The sequence below is a fragment of the Pholcus phalangioides genome, unplaced genomic scaffold, assembly GCF_987345545.1.
Source record: "Pholcus phalangioides strain wild (caught in Gottingen) unplaced genomic scaffold, Ppha-v1.0 ptg000013l_1, whole genome shotgun sequence".
In the NCBI taxonomy this organism is placed as follows: Eukaryota; Metazoa; Arthropoda; class Arachnida; order Araneae; family Pholcidae; genus Pholcus; species Pholcus phalangioides.
In genome coordinates this window covers 16,197,461-16,215,576 of record NW_028301606.1, presented here as the reverse complement: position 1 = coordinate 16,215,576, position 18,116 = coordinate 16,197,461, and the positions used below count along the sequence as shown (strand labels likewise).

Genomic DNA, 18,116 nt, shown 5'->3' with positions numbered 1-18,116 from the left:
TCCTAACCTCCATCTCCCACCCTTAGTTGCGTCTCATCCAACGTGCATCAATACCCGATAACTAGAAAGGGAGGGTGAACGAAGAAAAAGACGGAAAAAACAAAAATATATCGAAAAAAAAAATAGGAATGAGGAAAGAGATAACGGATAGGTGGGCAAGGAAAGTGAATACATACAAACAAGAAATCGCAACTCCTCTGACCGGAAGGTCGATAAACTTGGGAGAAGAGACGGACAAATAAAATAAAATATATATATATGGACATGTTTCTGAAAGATTCCGGAAATTTCTTGGACAAAATGGCGAAAGAAATCGTAAGTTATACGATTTTTTTTTCCAGAAAAAAAATATATCGTATATTCCCATTTATACGGTAGAAGTGCAGAAATGTATAGAGATTCAAAAAACTACTCTGTTATATAAATAATGCAATTTTGACTCTTATTGAAATTATAATTTCTATTGAATGTTTATGCAAAAATAGTTATTGGATTAATATTATTTATAGGGTATACATCGTTTTTTTTACTAAACATAGAGTGAAATAAAAATTACTTCTGGATTATTATTTTACCTATTTTCCGTATACGATGGCTATTTTTGGCATTTCAGCTCATTAAAATCATAAAAAAAGTCTGCGTATACGAGTTATATGATAAATATATATAATGGGTCGGTTAACTACAATGACACGCACTGGGGAGAGAGATGTATTAATTTATCAAGAACATTAACAAGTGAGACTGAGCATAGTTTCCTGTGTGGTGTGGTTTTATTGCACAAAAATGCTTGTCTTCAAGTTTTCTGCTTGTCTAACAAGCAGAATGGGGTATAGCATGAAATAGGTAGGTGCATTTCACAAAAGGTGCGATACACATTATGCCGCCTGCAACTTGACACGGATTGGTTAAAAACCCGAATTCAAGGTTTTTTAACCAATCCGTGTCGAGTTCCATGCTGCATCTCTTGCATTATCGAGCCAGTGTGCACCCTACCGCATGAGTTTCTGCAACTCCGATAGTATAGTTCCAAATCTGTTACTCTTTTTGGCTTTTATTTAGATCTTCACAAAAACCGCAGAGACATGACACAAATGTGGACGAACATTTTCGTGCAAAGGAATCGCATCTCTCAAAATCATGCTGGATCGTTTACTATTTATGGCTTGATGCACTTTACCCAATGCATGATTGTAGGGAATACCTTAAGGCCTTATTGAACCTAAGTTGGTTCCAAGTTATCCGTTATCTCTTTAAGAAGTTGGATGCCTTTCTGATTGCTTGACTGAGTGCTTGCTAACGTTTCAAGCTTCAACTACTCTCTGGAAATGTGTGGGAGGCTCGCGTACGCTTTGATGCTGGCACTCAATAGAAATGAGTAGATGTGCGTGCTCCTTGAAGTGTCAGGAATAAGGCTCATGTATTCCCTAGAATTGCATACATGCCCGTACTTCTTTAAATCATAGGGGAAAGATATTGTGTGTTCCAATAAATACTCAGAGGACTTGAATATCCCTTAAACATTTGTACAAGTCATATGTACCACTTAAATGAACGGGACTCGTGTGTATTCCCTTGATATACGTAGAAGGCTCCCATGTCCGTAGAAATGAATTAAAAACTTGCTTACGCCTGCGAACGCCTAAGAAGGCACTCTGAAAAGTGCAAAATGCGTGTGTACTCCTTGGAATGCGTACAAATCTTGCGTAGACACTGACTTCCTCATATATTGCACCATAATTGATGTTCCGAATTGTTTTATTACTTTACTCGATTTTTCCGCCGTTGATGATCATTTTCCGCGTACATATCTGTGAATGGTTCGTACCGTAACGTATTGCTTTGTTTAATTCTGGCACACTATCAATTGTGTGCTAACGGATTAACATGAACGGATTTCATTCCATAGAACCTTACATGGGATCCTTATATAATTCATTCTTATTTCCGTATCATTATATTAACCCAACTGAGGATATGCATATTTCTTCTGGTTGAATTAATTCATTCTACAACCTTATTTATTTCCAGGGATAACCGTGCATCTACCGTCATCCATCAATGACGAATTACTGTCTCTCGAATGCCACTATCGATGTCCACGTGATTTCGCGTGATTAATCCTACCCCATCAACAGACAATGTCTAATAGAATCTGTTAGTATTAGGGATCATGAGTCATCTAAAAGTGCTAATGACACGTATTTGTCGTCTTTGCATGCCGACAAAGTCACAGATATAGATCTTCAAACAAACTCGATACAAAACACTTCGACATCACCTGAGAGGAGTGAACGAATGCGTCACAAAACTACGACGAGCAAAATGAATGTTTCACAGAGCGTGTCCGAAATATCGAAAAGGGTGCGGGGAGGAAGAGTGAAGAGCATTCTAAGAATGTCGTATATAAGGCATGCGTCACTTCCCGGACCATGGAAATCATCACCCGGGGCTAAAACTACAACCCCGTCATCACAACACGACCAACCACCCTTCCCATACCAGCGAGAGCGTTTCGTATATAACTTTCACGGTTCAAATAGCCTTTTCCATTCCACCGTTCTCTTTAATACACCATTCCCCTCCTTCTTGGTATACATGTCATGCATCCGTCGGATCATCAGACTCGACCCTGGGTCTTCATACCCTCCACCTCACTTACTCTTAACACGGTTACGGCACAAGATACCATAGCAAAGAACAAAAAATAAAGAGAGAGAGAGAGGGAAGGAGAACCAGCAAATACTCGCATACTGGAGTGATCGACCGCCGTAAAATTACGTTATACCCACCCCTAGAAGTCTTCGAATGGCATGTACTTTACTGGATGTGTTGGGGGAATATGTGTACTGTGTACATACAGCACACAAGCGAAAATTCGACGATTCAAAAGGGAGATCCAAAGCCAAGAACATATATCGACGAATTCACGGGTTGGTTGGTTTCCTGGGCGACTGACCACTGACTTTCCCGGGGGGGCATGAAGACCGGAAGTCTTTCTCCCTATTTGATATTTTTCAATGGGAGATATCCGTCCTACGATGTAGGATCGATATTATCATCGTGTATTGTGTACATGCTCAACTCATTGCCCGCGGGTCAAATGTGTCCCGTGACTACAAACGGAAAATTTCTAGATCGCACAAAAAGGACCGGCAGCATATTCACAGATCACTTGAATGACTTGTGGTGTAGTTTCAGATCACTTAAGTCGGGGCCGGAACTGGGGGGGGGGCGGCAACTGCTCCTGGCGGAAAATTTTAAGGGATGGTTGTTTTAGGTGGGAACAAAGAACACCGTTATAAAATTATAGAATTTCAAAGTTGTGGGGGAGGCACAATAATGTTTGCCCCTAGCGGCAAAAATCCTAGTTTCGGCCCTGTTTAAGTGGCTCGCAGCAAATTAGCAGGTCGCTTGATTGATCAGCGGCATAGTTCCACATAAGCTAAGTGACTCGCGGTGCAGTTTCACATCACTTAAGTGACTTGTACCTTCCTAAATCCTTAGTGTTCCTTAGTGTGTGTTCCTTCCTTAAGTGTTCCGCCGCATATCTATAGATTACTTCAGTAACCCGCGACGCAGTTCCAGATCACTTAAGTGATCAGCAGGGGATATTTACAGAACTTAAGTGACTCTCGGTGTATTTTCACATCACTTAAGACGCTCGCTTGAGTAACAAGCTGCACAGTTACAAACCGCTTGATTACCCGAGTGGCGCAGTGGTAAGTTGCTCGCCTTCCACTATGAAGGTTACCGTCAAGGTACACGGGTTCGAATCCGGACAAGAACATCAGATACACGTTCTTTACCCTACCGAGAGCCTGGAGTGACCAACGATAGATGGAGCCTTCATTTCATGGTTGGAAATTGCCGTATGGCGATATATGACCGGAGTTGGTGTGCGGTGAAGTAGATCAGTTGAGTAACTCGCGACATGTTTTCAAATCAGTGAAGTGGTCCCACACACTTCTAAAGGTTTAGTATATTTCACATCATGAGCAACTTCCTCTTAGCCCTCCATTTAGATAATATTTTTGTATTTATCTCTCGGGTATAGAGGAATCATAAACTTTATGACAGTGTACCCACACACACTTGGCAAGAAGTAAACGCCGAAAAGGTTACCTGACCGTTTACGTGGTGGGAAATAGGTGTGTCAATGCGCTTAGATGAGGGTGTTGGGAAGAGTGGAAATTTGTGTAGTTGGATTGGTGCCATCACATCTTCGTGGATCCACACCCTCGCGGGATTAGTGTGCGAAAAAGTGACCGGAAGTGAAAGGCAAAGGAACATAATTTGGTCAATAGGAAAGAAAGGGACAATTGGAGAGAAGGGGACACGCATATAAATAATAAAGACCGGTGTTCCCGAAAGTTTCATACAGGAGTATATAGAACATTTTGTTTAGCCACCGGAGAATACTCGTGCCCACTTTTATTTCATTATACCCCGGTGTTTCGTATATAAAATATTTATAGAATCGAATAACATATGTTTCGGTTCTTTCTAGAACAGCTTTTGAGACCATTGCCAAGTGTTTCAAGACACAGTACAAGTAGCAGCATCATGAGACTCCCTGATGACCATAACATTTTATACGAGGCCGGCTAAGAAGTCTTGCGGCATTTCTTTAATACCTGTACGTGTTTATTGAAAAGGCATCAAGGTATATATAATGTTTGTGAAAAAATAACATATCTATATAATAAACTGCTAAAATTTTGATCAATTAAAGTATAGGTGAAAAATGTGAGAAAAGCATGTCTAAGTTGGATACCTACAGTTCCATGAAAATCTATCGAAGTTATAAAGCTTTCCAAGACACAATACATATTATGAACGTTTTGTGTTATATAGGAAGATGGCCGGTTGTATTTAAAACCGTCCGATAAAAGGAGTCAACCAGAATACAGAAGTGTCTATGTTTACGTTTTACCAGGAGTGCCCATATTGACGGCTTGGTGCTGCTTTCGCCCAAGTGTAAAAATAACTTGATTGATTTTTTGAAGATCGACTGACAATCGGTCCCGCTTAATCGATTAACGGACACCCCGCTTAAATGGATAAAATCTTCCCATCACCAAAATTTCTCCCATAGAGACAATGTTAATGTTCACACTTAATACGATAATTTCAACGACTTTTCACCGCTTAATCGAATAATACGCTTCACAATTAACTGTTAATGCACATATAACCACAATACGAATAATATTTTTCTTGCGTGGAACAATTGGAATCAATGAAAAATATGTGTTACTAGATTTAGATAAAAACATTTCAAGTATTCTTCAATACGTACATTTAATTATTTTATTTTTGTTCTATGTTGAGCTAGTGGGGAGGGGGGGGGGGGCTAACTTTCCTAATGAAAAGTAAAAATCTTAGGTATCGTGATCATTGTAATTAAACATAACTTTCATTTTTGATTTATTCGAGAAGCTTCATCAATATTGATCTTTCATCAGATTTTGTTATACAAACTATGCTAACGTTGAAAAATATAGCAATTGAATTGTTCCCCGCATATCGTGTGCTACTTTACCGCCTACTCCAGTCATATGTCGCCTGATGCCAATTTCTAACTAGTGGAGTTGGGTGGGAAATAAAGGCACCGTCTATATATATATATACCGGTGGTCGCCCCAGGTTCGACAGGCAAAGAACTTTTTCTGATGTTCTTATGGCTGGGTTCGAACCCATAGGACCTTGACGGCACCCTTCATAGTGAAAGGCGAGCATCTTACTACTGCACCACTCGGGCTAGGATACCGTGCGCCGGAATCTTCGATATCCGATTAAGCGTGGTCGATTGTTTTTGTTCTTTCTAAAACAGGAGATTTCATTGCGGGGTTCTCGGTTGAATATATGGAACAAAATACATGTCTGAGTTTTACTATGAGGAATTTTCCTCCAGTGACCTTCAAGTCAATTTGTACTAAAAATCATAGTAATTAATCATAACATAAAAAGATTCATTCTATCCCCAGGGCCTCAGCTTACCCATGGGCTGGCGAGGGGTGTAAGACCTGGAATCGAAACGTTATGAAATTTGTCTCACATGTCCAGCTGAGATTCATCAAGGATTTCCCCCAAGAGCCTATTTCACATCAGAACACTAATCAGAGATATCCTAGCAGAGTGCCACGTAATCATAACAATTTGATCCCTCAGATTTTTTTTCATTTTTTACGTTCACTGTAAATACAGTAAAATGTGTTTGAAGCTACGTCACAATAGTGATAATTTTTCTCATACATGGTATGGAATTTTTCACTTCTATCACAAATCTGAAGAGTCGCTTTCGTTGAAATGTGAAGTGGACCTCTTATAATGAGTTTTTATTGTAATTGAATGTTTTACGATTAGTAATTTTCCAGCAACGATTAGCGAAATGATTAGATACTCGTGCTTTTCAAGGTTACATCAACACATCACATTCATTACGGATAAACAGAAATGAATTAATACATCATTTCAAAGCGTTGGAAGGAGACGAAAAAATTCTTTTCTATCATAGAAAAAAAAAATCTCAAAAATGTTATGCAGCGGTTTCACGCAATTTCTCTAGAAAATATCTCCCCCTTCGTACATTTTTTCCATCCTTTTCCATTTCTCTTTTTTCTCCCCCTTTCCTCAACTTCATATGTCCGTGTGTATTTGCTGAGCATAGTGTACTTTACGCCGAACAGGAGGAACATTACGGAATAGGGGAATTTGGAAGTCGACGACGAGATGACAGCGAGAGAAAAAAATAATAAGGGGAAGTTAGAGAGAAAGTCGATGAAAAAAAATGGCAGAATAAGAGGAAAAGAGAGGGAAAAAAATGCAATAACGGCTCGAGTCAAAAAACTAATATCAAGGCTATAGGAGCCTTTTTTTTGCAGCTTTCATTCGCGCCTTTGCCTTGCTATCTGCGACTACCCCTTAAAGTGTATTTCCCTGCTTCTTCCGCTCATCACTGATATGCCTTTCGCAGATCATGAACTACCAACTCAGCAAGAAGTATAAGAAACAAATATATATTCCCTTGCATATAGAAAATCCTCACGAGAAGATGGTGGCATACATCATAATGAGCGGCCCCCATCCCCTCATTTTCAGTGACACATACATACCACGCTCATCTCATTTTTCTATACCAGTTTACATGAAGTTATAGAGGTGTGCGCACAGAAAACACCATACTCGAATCACTGCGATAACATATGCCGAAAACCGTAAAGGTTATGGAATCCATTACCTTACACCTCCATGACTGATATTATCGAAAACTTTGTATGGTTTTATGTCACCTCATCTTTCTCTGAACCAAGTTAAATGAAACGGACGATGCGATGTGAGAAAACATATCGACTACCTACAAATATACCAATCTTTCGAAAGATTCTAAGCTATTCGTATGAACTGGTGGTACGGAGTGTATCATATAGTATAATAATTCTGGAATTATGAAACATCGTAATGAAAATTTCGAATATCAGACTAGCAATTGAAAAAAAAAGAAAAACCACATGTTCAAAAAGGAATGATATCATTTTCCCTCTATATTCTCAAATATACTTACATCGGAGGTTTTTGCGTAATCACATCAACGCAAATTTCTCTTCATGTTAGATGTTGAAAGAAAACAGTTCAAATTTGTTTAGTTTCATGTCTGAAATCGATGCTCCATCGCTGTTCTTCAACCTTTTTCTCATGGGCGGAGATACGGGTGGTGTGTGGGGGAGGGGGGCGGCATTAAAAGTGGAGTGGGCAGATCTAATGTATATATCATCATCATCGTGCCCCCCCCCCAGCAATAATGACCTTGCCCCCCCAGACTTCCAAGTCTATCTCCGCTTTTTCTACATGCGGACCAGTGAAACCAATTCGTGGACTGGAATTATGAGAAAGAAATAATCCACGAACCCACTAAAAAAACTAATAATAGGACGGAAATACTTCACAATCTTCCGATTTGATTAATATGCAGGGTGTTTCAAAAAGAATCATCCGATTAAAAAAAAATCGTAACTATTGAGCTTTTAATCCGTTTCGATCGAATAATATATAGGTAGAAAGAGGGAAATCTCGAGTTTCACGTAGTTTCCGACAGGTAGCGCTAACTCTCTTCCTTCGGCCGCCACTTTAGTGTTTGTCAAGATGGCGACTGCACAACAGAAATCGTTTTGAGTTCTAAATTTTTGATTAGGGCCCGCGATCGTCTTTCAAACCCAGCAAGTGACTCGTACTCTGCTCGAGATTGAGAGACCCCCCCCCCCCCACCCCTGAAATTTACAGATTGAGGACAGCACCATTTCATCAAACCAAGGAAGTGCTGTCACTAAATGTTGACCACCCCTGAGATTGTATTTATAGCATATTTAGTTGTTTTTATCATCAAGACAAATTAACTGAGTCAAGCTCAGTATATCACTTGAAAAATAAAGTCGCTATAAATCACACTATTTTTTGAAGAAAAAGAAAGTCAAATTTCTAGTCAATCATACTGTATTGTGAACAATTGACACGTGTTTATAGTGACTCATATTTTCAAACACTGCAGAATTGAGCAAAATAAGCTGATTGTGCAACTTTCACGTGGACATTTTTCTTACTAAACAAAGAAAAACATTTGTAAAGAATGCATACAATTGAAAAGAATAAAAAAATCACTGGTATTTGTAGACAAAAAAATTGCAGCATTAAGAGATCTCGTACCTAAACAATGCTGTAGTAGAGAAATATCATTAAAAATATTAAACCATCGATTAATTTTAAATTTCATACACACATTTTTGATTGTATGGACCTACGCTATCCTATGTCGATTGCAGATTTGGAAAAAAAATGTATTGTTATAACTTGTGCGGATGACATCAGTTTGATTAAATAAAAGTTGATTTAAAATAAAGGAAACTGCTCAGTCCATAAAATTTCGAATAAGATTCGAGGTATTCATGAATACAGTCGATTCGCGATAAGTCGAACACCGATAATCCGAATATCTGTTTAAGTCGAAGTTTTGACTAAGCCTCAGAACTTTTTCAGCATTTTAGTGTTAAAATTTTCCCTTAACTCGAAATTTTCGGGAATGAGAGAAATTTAATATATACCATTTTTAGCATTTAGAGATAGAGTTTAGCAATATAATTCAGCATTTAGAAATATAATTCAGCATTTAGAAATATAATTCAGCATTTAGATATATAACTTAGCATTTAGAAATATAACTTAGCATTTAGAAATATAACTTAGCATTTAGAAATATAACTTAGCATTTAGAAATATAACTTAGCATTTAGAAATATAACTTAGCATTTAGAAATATAACTTAGCATTTAGAAATATAACTTAGCATTTAGAAATATAACTTAGCATTTAGAAATAGCATTTAGCAATAGAATTTAACGGATTCATTTGTCACTTATGCAAACAGTGAATGACTTTCTCACGAAAGAAGGAGAAAAAAAAAAGAGACGGTCAAAAACTACTGAATTTTTCGACAGAAAATAACATATAGATAACATAAAGATACACTTTATTTATAATACGTTTTATATTTATACGAGCATCGTGTATGCGTCCATTTCCATAATACATTATATAAGTCTAGTTTAATTCAAAATATTCTCATTCAACAATAAAATAAATTAGAATACCTTATCCTTTCGACTTTATTCAAACTACCTCCAGTAGTTTGACATGTTTCACAAAAATGATATTCGTAAATAGCGCTGTTATTTCAATAAGTCTTTATTTTTCCCATTCGGGGAATCGGAATTTCCAATAAAAATTAGGTAACGATAAATCGAAATTTTGTCGGCCACTGCACATTCGACTTACTGAGATTCGACTGTGTATGTGGGTTATGAAAATATATTTAATTTTTTTAGTGATAAAATTCAAAAGTTAATTTTAAATGAGAATTAAATCTCAATCTTTTCATCATCTTATGAACTAAACAGTTTTCTTTATTTGAATCAGTATTTTATTCAATAACACTTATGCCATGCTATTTTATGCACGCCAGCTGTTAAAAATTAATTTGTTTAAGAAATTTGCAAACAAATTAAGTATTAAAGATATTTAAAACCTTGTACTGGCATTAAGATAGCATATATAACCAAATGCATGTGCATCAAATTTGAAACAAATTAATGGTACAATAATATTTTAATGATATTTCTATTACAGCATGGTTCTTCATCATACGAAAAGGTAGGAGATCACTTAATTTTAAGATAATTTTCCGAATGAAAGTTGTGAATTCCTGAAGGAAGTGTCTTAGGTATATCATGCAATTATATTTTTTACATTTCTATCCATAGACCCGAACAAGTCACCAGATGACGCTTGTAATCTCTGTCACATTCGAAAAAAAAAATCACTCCAACGAACAATGATGAAATTCTTCGAATTCATGCATCAACGAATTCCTCGGCTAATTATAATCATTAATTGCAGAAAACTTGGAATTTTTTTCCATATAAATTGGAGCATCTGGTATACTCCAACTTTCACCACGAGATGCAAAACTCGATAGAGTAAAGTAAGCCTCTGGCGATCCGGTTCGTTCCAAAACGAGACTCAAAATAAAAAAAAAAAAGAGATCATGCATTAGAGATCCATTAGACTGCCATTTTTCTCTGTTAATATGTATTTTTTTTCTCTGCCGTAAGAACATTCGCCCATTCTCAACTCACACATACGCACGCACACACACACATACCGTAACAAGATGAAAACGTTACCAATTTTCTAAAGTTACGGGATGATTTCGTTTGATAGATTAGCCATAATTTTCAGGCCAATTTTATGCAGAACATCGGAAGCAAGCATGATTATCATCATCTCGGTAATTATAATAGATACGTGCCTTCAAGGATCGTTCGAGAAAGAAAAAAAAGATCTGACATATAACTTCATAAAAGAATTATGAGCTTAAATCCAAAAAAAAAAGACGTGGCAGAATAATTTTTTTCTTCAGGTATTGAAAAAAAAGGGGGGGGGGGAAGCAAGAAGTTTCCATGTTATCATAAGAGAAACGGTTTCTTGGAAATACTGCAGGAATGGAACCAATGGCTGAAATTATGTCTATCGAAAATATGGCATTTAACTGCACATGCACCTCGTAAACATTCATGTTGGGAATTCTTTAAATATACTGTGTTGTGAAATGTATTCGAACCTCTCCAAGTGGCTACAGTTCAAATCTGAAGCGGTTCATGCATTTATGAAAGCATGCAAAACACGTGAAATAACTTGATTAAATTTGTTCGTTCACAAAATTTTACATAGCTTCTGCACGTAAATTTACACACGAACATAATTTTTTAGAGACAAAAAAGGAATTTTATGGTCAAGAAAATAGATGGGGGCAATTCTCAATGAGTACTTAGAGAATGCTGTTTACATCATATTTGAAGATTGGAATTTATATAAACTTTCGATAGAGAGGTTTCAACCTCTTTATCCGTTTATACTGTTATTAGGTATCCAATTAATGTTCCAACTTGAAAAAGAGAATCATTTTCTGTTAGGATATTTACTATATTATGCTGTATAATTCGGTCAATAAAATAATCTAAAGAGGATATGTGATAAATATTGAATTAGTTGAGAGAAATTTAAAAAAAAATAACATGGAACTTTGCTTTTTTTTCATTTGAAACTGAAAATTTGACTTGGAAATACACTGGGTAATTTAAATACAAATACGAGACCACAACAGGCAAAATGCTCCATGAGGTGGCTGGAAAAAAAAATGTCCATAACAGATATGGATGTCCCATATTTCTAAAATACAGCAATCCAATTCAAAATGCAATTATAAAAACTAGTGACTATATATACATGATGAAATATAATACAATGCCCATAAAAAATATTTACATTTGTCTTATCCAAGTATGGATAGCTTATCGATTTACCTGAATATTGTTATCGTATTTCTTTTTGAACGTATCAATTTTGTTAAAATTTAATACCCTCGGGGGTAAGCTATTCCATTTATTCACCAACGTATTAGAGAAAACTCCCAAGAGCCGTTAAGATCATAGTTAGCTCAAAAACATGAAAAATGATTCGAATCTTTTAAATCAGCGTTTCTAACCAGTGTTCCGCAAGAAATAATAATGAATAGAAGTGCAAATAGTTGAAGAAATATTTTGTTAAACTGCATTGGGGAGCCACAGATGAGCGTTGATTAGGGCGGTGCGCCGCAGGTGTGAAAAAGTTTGAGAATCCCTGCCTTAGAGTTTTAAAATACAGTGAAACTTCGCTACAACGATACAAAATGTAACGATAAATTCCTCTACAACGATGTTTTTTCAAGTGTTGCTTAGAAACGGCTATACTCTAATGTTCGACTGCTAACGATAATCCCTCTAAAACTATGTTTTAGTTGGGCCACAAAGTATCGTTATATCGTGGGTTCACTGCTTCAAAGTATTTCCCGATGTATGGAAAACTCGTTTATGGGTCTCACGAGGTCAAAAACGTTTGAGAAAGACCACTGTGAATGCATTGAAAACTGCCAACAAGAACTTTTTTAGCTTATAAAATATTTCTCCACATTCAAATTTCAATACACCGTATTTTTATACGAGGTTCGACTAAAAAAATATATTTTAAAAATTAATCTGTAAGAAGCACATTTTTGAAGATTTATAGATCACGTGTAGATGCGAGTAGAAAAGTCGAATTTTTCGGAAGAAAAACTCGGACAGCAACCTCTTATAAATCCTCATGCATCATTGATGAATGAAATTTTCATACGCCACTGCGGGCTATGCGATATTTTTTTTCCGTTCAAAGTACCGAAATACATATCTGCGGAATATATGACCTATGCCACCGCAAATTATACGTAAGGAAATACAGTAAGCGGGTGTTGCATCACTGAGAGATAACTGAAATTCCATTTTTGGTGTATTCTGATTATTATTTTTTGACGACTCCCACGCGTATACTCATCATATCCAGAACAAATTAATGACATTCACAAAATATGATTTTTAACCGCATCCCTAGATATGAACAAAATCCTTCCTATAAGATTTTACTCGAAAATACGGACGCAATGAACAAAAATTCAAGAAGAAAACATTGGAAATCCGTTCCCCGTCTTAGAAATAAAATATAGAAAAACGAATCAATGAGTCGCAGGAATTTCCAAAGTTGTTTACGAATTAGAAGCCCGCACTCGATCCATAACTTTCCGGACAAAAAAAAACTTTGGACGAAAAATGTTGAAATAACTGTGATTATTCGTAACTTGCATCCAAATGATGTATCTCGGCTATGTTTATAAATTGGTTGATGAAAAATAGAAAATCAATATTTTTACGATATCGGTTTGGTTTTATAATGCAAACAGAAAACACAGACCGAACAATCGGATGCACTTGACTGAGAAATTCCACGAAAGACTGCGGTAAATATAATTTGAGAGAGATCTATTTTTTTCTTAGAACTAAAAATAAAGATATGTTTTTACATAAAGAAGAAAACATCTGTTATATATGAAAATACAGATCTTTTCAGACGTGCACTGTAATTATTATCGTCATCATTGAGCCGTGTAATACAATAGTTTGGGTTCCACGGACCACAATGGGTGGCTTAGATTCCTCTGGCTTTAATATTTATTTTCTCTCTGAAATTCATAGCTCTCTTGTTAAGCAGACTTTTCTTCATTTGTATATATATTACCCTCTCCATTTTTGTTCTTATGGTAATATAACCGAAAGGGACGAGCTGAACAATAAAGAGCCGGGGGAATAGTCAGTTATTACTCTCCTCGATTGCACACGCTTCAAGTTCAAAACTTCATTCGAAGGTCTCATGTTTACAGATGGCGAACATTAAAAAAACATCGTGTCTGGGAACGAAAACAAGGCGAATAAAGTAGAAAAGCAGGATGACGGTCTCGTTTGTTTGGTTAGGAAATAACGCTAACGATGATTGTATGTTTGTATGCTTGAGTCCATGACATTCCGTTGTTGAGCCAAAGAGTTTCAAGTTACAAAGCAATGGCCATGAATCCGTATTGAAATGAGAAAAAAACAATCCGCGGAATGTTCACAGGAAAGCAAATATGTCTTTGGATGAGCTCAGTGGAGGAGGATAAATCCATAACTCCGTCTTTATTTCATATCAGCAGAAACGCCTGGCGCTGCTCAGGTTTTTCTTGTGCTTGGAGCATTAAAGAAGTGGAAAATCATTGCACTGGTACATTGCAATTTCTTCAACTGCTGAATGGTAATAAAAAAATATATATATAAAATCAAAATTCGTGTTATAAGCACATTTCAAGCCCGGGAGTTACCAGACCTATTTCTTCGGGAACGAAGTAAAAAACATGGGATAATGAAAATGCAGATATTGATGCTATAAGAATAAAATGCTAGCGTACGAATGACAAATTATGTTGCCTAGAACATTGATGAATGAGTTCTAATTCATTTCGCTGTTCCGATCCGATATTTTTGTATAGAAAAGAAATGCACATAAATATTGATTGAAATAGAGAAACTATGCACTGATTAGAACAAAACTATTTTTTATCAATTCTTCTTTTAAATAAAATTGGCTGTTGGGTTTTATACTGGTATGCATAATAAAATGAACATATGTGATATAATATCGTATATTATTTATTTTGAGCTACATATCGATATAAATCTTCCGCGCCCTCAAATAGTATATTCTTATGTTTATCACAAAATAATATAAAGCACAATAACCGGTATCACGACGCATAAAATTTACACCGGTCGGTTTAAAACCATCAACTAATTTTATTTGAAGAATCTTAACAATTCGTTTGTTTTTATTTGATAGGTGGCAGCAGGGTCACTGTGTATTTTTTTTCGGTTGTTTTGTTCCTATGTCAGAAATATTTGTATCAAAGCATAATAACCGGTATTATGACACATAAATTCACACAGGTGTGCATCATGAAAATTTGAAAATATATGGCGTCATACTATATACTAATTAATTATATTTGATGAATTATAATTCATCAAATATAATTAATAGTTTTGACAAACTAACAAATAGTTTTGTTTTTATCTGATAAAGTAGCTGCACTAGTTCCATACAACGATGTTTCCGCAATGATGAAATTTAATAAGTTAGAAGATGAAGGAATTTCCTTCTACTGTAATTATTATTATTATTATTGTTTTTCACAAATTATTTCTCCCGCTTAAGCCGACCAGCGAAATCGTTCACTTAATCTCACCGGTCCGCAAGTAAAAAAAACGTTGAGAAACACTGTTCAAAATAGAGTTTTATCGGTGTATGTAGCGATTGCGCGAGTGGCAGAAATCGCAGGATTTTGTAGAAGAAAAAAGGATCCCCTCGAGATATACGGATGCTGAATTTTTATTTGAAGGTTTTTCATGAATAGTAGCAATACCACACACATAAACGAGTGATCAAACGCTTAGCGATCATATCATTACATATCATAACCGTATACGCCAAGAGATATTGAGCGTTAAAAAAAAATCGAGGGAAGTTACACCATCGCCTCAGCTAGTGTAAGATTGAAGACGTATATTCACGTCAATACCTTCCTGTTTTAGTTTTTGTGATGCACCAAAATGTCAATCAGCGCCTTCAGAAACCCGTGTATAAATACGTATTGAGATTGACAAGCTTCAATCACGAAATATTGATGACACTTCATGTTTTGCACATATCCGTTTGAACAACTCAAATCACACATATTATAATTTCACGCTAGGCAGGAAACAAGATGCTACGATCAAGATTATGTTAAAAGGAATGAGAAAATTTGCCAAAACAACAACAATCTATCGATCATGCTTACTGTCAAAGAGGTGTTCTTAGTTAGCAGCCGTGGAGTTGAGAAATGTTCACGTTTGGTTGCATGTGCGTTCATCTCATGCAGCAAGAGACTTTTTATTTCTTTATTCGTTTTCCAACTTGCAGATGGTCACCCTCAACGATTCGATCGAATAAATGTTTCTATAAGAAATGTGAAGTGAAAATGGGTTCTCCTCGCTTTCTGAGTGTTCCTTGAAGAATGATCGATCTAAAAACTCACCAAAATACTACAATCAATCCGATCGGGTGTGATCAGGACGGAGATGAAAAAAAGAAACACAGCACTTTTTTCCAGTCTGTTTTCTATTTTTCTTCCCAAACATGGAGAAAACCCATAAAGATTTTATTTTCAACACTTCTATTCAAGCGTGCTAATATACGTTCGTAACCAATACATTCCGTCAATGTCACTGATCAAGTTAAATTTAGAAAAATTCAATTCCGAGAAAACTCTTCGGTTACGTGGTGTTCAGGTATGTAGAGCCGAGAAAATAAAAATAGTTTCGTTATGTAGAGTAAAATTATTTTCGCAGAAGTATTCACACAGAAAGTAGAGTGAGTGCTGATTACCGGTGTGTAGCATTTTTTTTTTAGCTTCGAAAGAAATAACTGTCTACAGTGAAGCCTCGATATAACAATACTATGCGGAATAAGAAAAAATATCGTTGCACGGGGATTATCGTAGCATCCAAAGGTACCAGAATCATCAGGCGCCACCAAATTCATGCTGCTGTTGACATCTCTTCCGAATTGGCGTTGCACCAACGTATAATGCATAAAAAACTTATTTCTACTTCTTCTTGGCAAAATATTATAATTTATTAGTTGATGAATGAAATTCAGTCAGCTGTTTTACCTGTAAAGTAGTTTTTTTACACAATACTTTTGTGTTTTACGTACAAAATAGCTTCGTGGAAAGTTCATTAACACTTTCGGTGGGCAGATAGTGAAAAATGCCGATGTTATTACACACCTTTGGAAAAAACCCACTGGTGAGGATTGAAAAATATACTGAAGAAGGTGATTCTGAGTGAAATACGGAGGGCAACGAATCCAATCAGTGGAAGTCCCTGTTTCCAATCAGTGGAAGTTTCCTGAAAATGACTTTCGTATTGCAAAAGCCTCTTTATGCTTAAAACTTTTTTGTTTCTAAGGCAGTCAAGTCACTTTCTCTATACTACTAATTCTAAACCACACATACCTCGTCGATATTCCTCTGCGGCACTTCTAACGAATTGATACATGTTAAAATGTGTGTGTCCGTGTTGTGAACCTAACGTGTAGCTTGATTTTACGTAAATGCTTGTTATAGTGCTGCCATCTACCACATATTTTTCGAACTTAGTATAATATTTGAAGATTCTACCGTTGTAGGCCTGTTGCTCTCTGCGGCGAGACACTTTCTTTATACTGCAACAGCAAATAGTGTCAACTATACTGACCACAAAATGAAACGATCCTCTAAAAGATCGTTTTATCTCATTTTTAATGTTTATTGATTTATACTGATTGGCTTCTGAGCCCTCCATGTGGAGACTATCGTTGTAACTGCTTCAAAATATCCTCAGAAAATATCGTCACATAGAGGCGTTTATCGTAGGGAAAGGATATCGTTGCTTCGAGAGGGGATTAACATTAGACTATATGTAATTTCGCATAAGATTCGGAAAAATATCGTTGTAGGGGAATCTATGGTTTATGCAGTCGGCCCTGCTTTATTAGATATCAACGATACCAGAGCACAATATCTGATTATGCGGGGAACAATTCAATTGCCATTCTACAACGTTAGTATAATTTGTATATTGAAAACTGATGAAAGATCAATATTAATATAGTTTCTAGAATAAATCATACATCAAAAATGAAATGAAAATTATATTTATAATTACAATAATCACAATAACCAAGATTTTTACTTTTTATTAGGGAAGTTAGTGACCTTTGTAGAGTATAAAAATAAAATAATGAAATGTACGTATTAAAGAAAACTTGAATACCCGGAACCAGGTATTACTTTAAAATATATTTATCTTAACTTAGTGACATATTTTCCATTGATTCCAAATATTTCATTCAATAAAAAAATTATGAGTATGGTGGTTGATGTGTATTGAATAATTGACGTGTGAAGAGTAATATTCGATTAAGCGCGGAAAAGTCGTTGAAATTATCATATTAAGCGGAGAACTTTAACATTGTCTCTATGGGAGAAATTTTGCGGGAGGATTTTATCCCTTTAAGTGGGGGTATCCGTTAACCGATCAAGT

At 36.0% G+C, this 18,116-nt stretch overlaps 1 protein-coding gene across 1 annotated transcript in view; it reads right to left on the bottom strand.

The window, feature by feature from the left end:
* Positions 1-18,116, bottom strand: part of LOC149078668 (plexin-B-like) — a 242,442-nt gene that overhangs the window by 211,749 nt on the left and 12,577 nt on the right. The gene's annotated exons all lie outside the window — the stretch shown is intronic.